We start from the raw sequence: 5,289 nt of genomic DNA, 5'->3' as shown, positions 1-5,289 counted from the left end.
AGTAATATCCTTTTTAAAAAAATCATTCTTGAAAAGTTTATTTTTTTAAAGGAAATTTTAAATTACATAAATGTTACATTAAAAATACAGGGGATTCTCATATGCCCCACTCCTCTCCCACAAGCAATGTCCCCCAAATACCCTCACATTATACCTATTTTTCCCTCTGCCTCCCCTCAGAACCTCAGGTGGCCAATACCTCCATATCAATGACAAAAGCTTTGTGAAACTCTCTTATGTAATGAAGAAATTAAATTCAACTAATCAATGTAACTTTCCATTTAGAAATCCCTAATCATGACTGTAAGCCATTATATTCCACTCACCATTTTTTAAGACTTATTCTGACATATCCTGGTTTGAGATTTCCCTTCTGGAGTAGTTTTCTTTCAATAAAACTGTGGCCTTGATAATACTGACTTTGCTTCTTTTGATACTTTTGGCACTACATGTTGGAATCTGAGAAGAGCACAGATCATTCCTGTGGCTGGGAATGACAAGTGTGGCATTGTGTTTGCTGCTCTAACACCTGCAGTGGAAAGCATGGGGCCAAGTTTCTTCTGTATCCAGATCTGAGCTCTTCTCTTTTGCATTTTGTGTTTGTAGAATTGCTGTACAATGAGTCATGGGAACACCAGCTCAGGCATGAGAGAGATTCTCATTAAATAACCACCTTATTACTTACAAAGCACAAAGCATTTAAAAGATCTGGGAAGAGGTCCCCAACTGAATGGATCCCCATGGAGGCCAACTGTTCAGGTTAAGTGTGTGGGAGGTGACACCATACATCCTGCTTTGCATCTTAGATGGGGGACACTGTGCTTCTCCAGGATGGGGGTAGTTATACATACCAGGGTGAAGGGGGCCTGGCGCAGAGACAAAATGCATTCATCAAACAAACTTTGTGCAGAGTGTGAAGCAAGTGGGGCTGTTTAGAGTCATCCAACTTTGCTCTTCTTTTTTAAGACTTTTTTTTTTTGGTTATTCAGGTCCTTTACCCTACCAAATAAATTTGATTATTGATTTTTCAATATCTGCAAAAAAGGGTGTTGGGATTTTTATTGGATTGCATTGAATCTGTAAATCAATTTGGGTAGAACTGACATCTTAACAATATTTAGTCTTCTAATCCATGGACATGGAATGTCCTTCCATTTATTTAAGTCTTCCTTGGTTTCTTTTAGCAATGCTTTGTAGTTTTCTGAATACAGGACATTTATGTCCTTGGTTAAGTTTATCCCTAAATACCTGACTGTTTTAGTGGCTATTATAAATGGAATTTTTTTTCAATTTCCTCCTCATATTGCAGATCAATATATACAAATGCTGTATACAAATGCTATTAATTTTTGCATGTTAACCTTGTATCTCACCACTTTGCTGAGCTCATCTATTAATTCTAGTAGCTTTGTTGTTGACTTTTCAGGACTTTCTAGATAAAGGATCGTGTCATCAGTGAATAGTGAAACTTTTGCTTTTTCCTTTCCTATTTTGGGTGCCTTTTATTTCTTTGTTTAACCTAATTGCTCTAGTTAGAACTTCTTTCTAGTACAACATGATGACAGTGGGCATACTTGTGTTGTTCCTGATCTCAGCAGGAAAGCTTTCAGAGTTTCACCATTGAGTACAGTGCTGACTGTATGTTTTTCATATATGCACTTTACCATATTGAGGAAGCTTCCATCTATTTCTATCGTTTGGAGTGTTTTTATCAAGAAAAGGTGCTGTATTTTGTTAAATGCCTTTTCTGCATCAATTGAGAGGATCATGTGCTTTTTCTTCTTCAGTTTATCAATGTGGTTTATTATATAACTGATTTTCTTTTGGTGAACCACCCTTGCATACCTGGGACAAAACCCACTTGATTGTGGTATATAATTCTTTTAATGTGCTTTTGGATTCTGTTTGCAAGAATTTTGTTGAGAATTTTTGCATCTATATTCATTAGAGATATAAAAATAAAAACTATATTTTTATAGTATCTTTCCCTGGTTTTGGTATTAGGGTGATATTGACTTCATAGAATGAGTTTGGTAGCATTCTTTCCTGTTCAATTTTTTGGAAGAGTTTGAGCCAGATCAGTATTAGTTCATCTTTGAATGATTTGTAGAATTCACCTGTGAAGCCATCTGTTTCTGAGCTTTTCAATGTTGGGAAATTTTTGATGACTGTTTCAATCTTTTCACTTGTGATAGGTTTGTCGAGGTCTTCTATTTCTTCTGAAGTCAGTGTAGGGGGTTCATGTGTTTCCAGGAATTTGTCTGTTTCATCTACATTTTCTAGTTTTTTGTCATACAGTTGTTCATAGTATCATCTTATGATTTCCTTATTTCTGTAGGGTCAGTGGTAATATCACCCCTCTCATTTTGATTTTATTTGTGTCTTCTCTTTCTTTTTGTTAGGTTAGCTAAGTGTTTGTTGATCTTCTCAAAGAACAAAATTTTGGTTTTGTTGATTCTATTGTTTTTTTTCATTGATTTCTATTCTAATTTTTACTATTTCTTTACTTTAGCTTGGCTTAGAATTAGTTTGCTGTTCTTTTTCTAGTTCTTCCAGGTGTGTAGTTAGAGCATCACTTTTAGCTCTTTCTTCTTTTTTAATATAAGCATCAAGGGCTACAAATTTCCCTCTCAGCAGTGTCCCATAGGTTTTGATATGTTGTGTTCTCATTTTCATTCGTCTCAAGGTATTTGCTCAATTCTCTTGCAATTTCTTCTTTGACCCACTGATTGTTTAAGAGTGTATTGTTTAATCTCCACATATATATGAATTTTCCCTTGTTCCATCCATTATTATTTCCAGCATTTTCCCATCAAGATCAGAGAAAGCATTTTATATAATTTAAATCTTTTTAAATTTATTGAGACTTATCTTGTGACCCAACATATGGTCTATCTTGGAGAAGGATCCATGAGCACTTGAAAAGAATGTGTATCCTGCTACTTTGAGGTAAAATGGTCTATAGATGTCTGTTGGGTCTTGTCATTTATACTATTCCAGCCATTTCTTTATCCTTTTTCCAGATGTTCTATCCAATACTAGAGTGGTGTATTGAAGTCTCCAACTATTATTGTAGAGACATCTATTTCTCCCTTCAGCTTTGCCAATGTGTGCCACATGTATCTTTGGGCATTGAGATAAGTGCATAAATATTTAGAATAGTTATTTCTTCTTGGTGAATTGTCCCTTTTATTAATGTATAATGACCTTCTTCATCCCTTATAATAGTTTCGTATTTAAAATCTATTGTGTCCAATATTAGTATCACTATTCTAGCTCTTTTTTGGTTACTGTTTGTGCAGAATATCTTTTTCCAACCTTTCACCTTTAACCTGGTTGTGTCCTTACATCTGAGGTGAGTCTCTTGTAGACAAAATATACATAACTTATTTTTTTAATCCATTCTATCAGTCTCTGTCTTTTGATTGGGAATTCAAGCCATTAACAGTCAATGTTATAACTGTAAAGGCATTACTTACTTCATGTCATCCATTTTGACCTTTGGTTTTCTGTTGTCATATCATACTACAGTCTATCTTTTTTACCTTTCTAATAATCTTCATTTCTACACTCTTCTTCAAATCTCTCACCCTTACTTTTTCCTTTCAGGTTGTAGCACTCCCTTTAGTATCTCTTGTGGTTGTGGTCTTTTGTTAACATATTCCATCAGTTTTTGTTTATTTTTGAAGACTTTTGAACTCACCCACCCCCCCTTTTTCAGGCAGGACTTATATTTATTATGTCTGCAGACAGGAACCAAGATCAGTTTAAAGTGACTCAGATTTGATTTCACATGTTGTGGTTTTATTTTTAAGTACTTGTTATTATTTAGCATTTGCTTTGATTATGCATTAGCTTTTTAAAATTAAAGTTATTTATTTTTTTAATTTATTTTAAAAATTCTTTTATTTTTAATTTATCCCCTATCCCTCTCCCAGATAGTTCTCTTCTCTGCTCATTGTTTGCTTGCCAGGAAGCACCAAGAACCAAACATGGGACCTTCCACATGGGAGGCAAATGCCTAACAGCCTGAGCCACATCTGATGCCCATGGGTTGCAGCATCTGCTGGCTTTGTGGCATCTGTGTGTATAGGTGTCTGCTTATTGTAGCAGAGTGTGGGTGTCTAACATTGTGGTGAGGTACAGGCATCTAGCTTTCATTGTGGCAGGGTGCAGTCATCTCTTATTGTGGTGAGGGCAGCATCTGCCTGTCCTCCCCAGGAGGCACTGGGATGTGAACCTGGGACCTCTCATGTGGTAGGTGGGAGTTCAATTGCTTGAGCCATATCTGCTTACTGCATTAGCTTTTATGCACATGACTAAACATACATAGCTATATAATTGTATAATGAGTATGTTCAGGAAATCATGCTTGTACGTACATTGCATAATCAAAAAAGGGGTGAAGAATGCCACTTCTGGGTGGGAATTTTACTATGTTAATTAAGCAAGGTGAAGGGCAGACATCAAAGGAGTTTTTCTACAGAGTTCTAGCCAAACAGTTGAAGCTAGTTTTCATACATCATTGCTTCAACATGATGTTCTTGACCATCAAAAGCAGAATTTTGCACCAAGAGGGTTGTATCTTATTATCTTCTAAATTTGCATATAATCCATTCCTTTTTATCTCATTTTTTTTCCTGTGTCTCCTACTAGGATGGCAATTCCTTCAGGGCAGGGGCTGGATCTGAGCTAGAATTCTAGGGCCTTGAGTGCCACATACTGCATACTGACGAATATATGGTTCTGACTCACTCCTTCTCTAGCAGTTACCTGTCATTCCTGCCCTGGCATCATCCCTTGGAGAAACCAATGTCTTCTCTAATCAAGTCAGAGCACAAAAGTCACTTTGGATCAGCATGTCCTGGACTTGGGCATGTGGAGAGGAAGAGCAGATGAGTATAGTGAACTGTGGCCAAGATGCCAGAGCAGCAGCATGGCGTGGGGGTGGGCAGCAGAGATGCCTGGCACCAGGCACTGCCAAGCACCAAAGCGGCCTCCCCTTCATTTTTGAAAGGCAGAATTGTTGGCTACAGAATTCTTGGCTGGCAGTTTTTCTCTTTCAATAACTTAAATACATACCACTTTCTTCTCTCCTCCATAGTTTCTGATTAGGGGTAAGCAATTTTCTGATGAGAAGTCTGCACTTACTCTTATCAAGTTTCCCTTGTATGTAATGCTTTGCTTTTCTCTTGGTGCTTTCAAAATCTCCTTATCTCTGATATTTGTCATTCTGAATAGTAGGTGCCTCAGGGTATGTCTCATTGTGTTTATTCTGTTTCATGTGTG

Source organism: Dasypus novemcinctus, chromosome 14 (genome assembly GCF_030445035.2).
Source record: "Dasypus novemcinctus isolate mDasNov1 chromosome 14, mDasNov1.1.hap2, whole genome shotgun sequence".
Classification (NCBI taxonomy): Eukaryota; Metazoa; Chordata; class Mammalia; order Cingulata; family Dasypodidae; genus Dasypus; species Dasypus novemcinctus.
The sequence above is the reverse complement of the archived record's forward strand: the minus strand, read 5'-3'. Positions refer to the sequence as shown.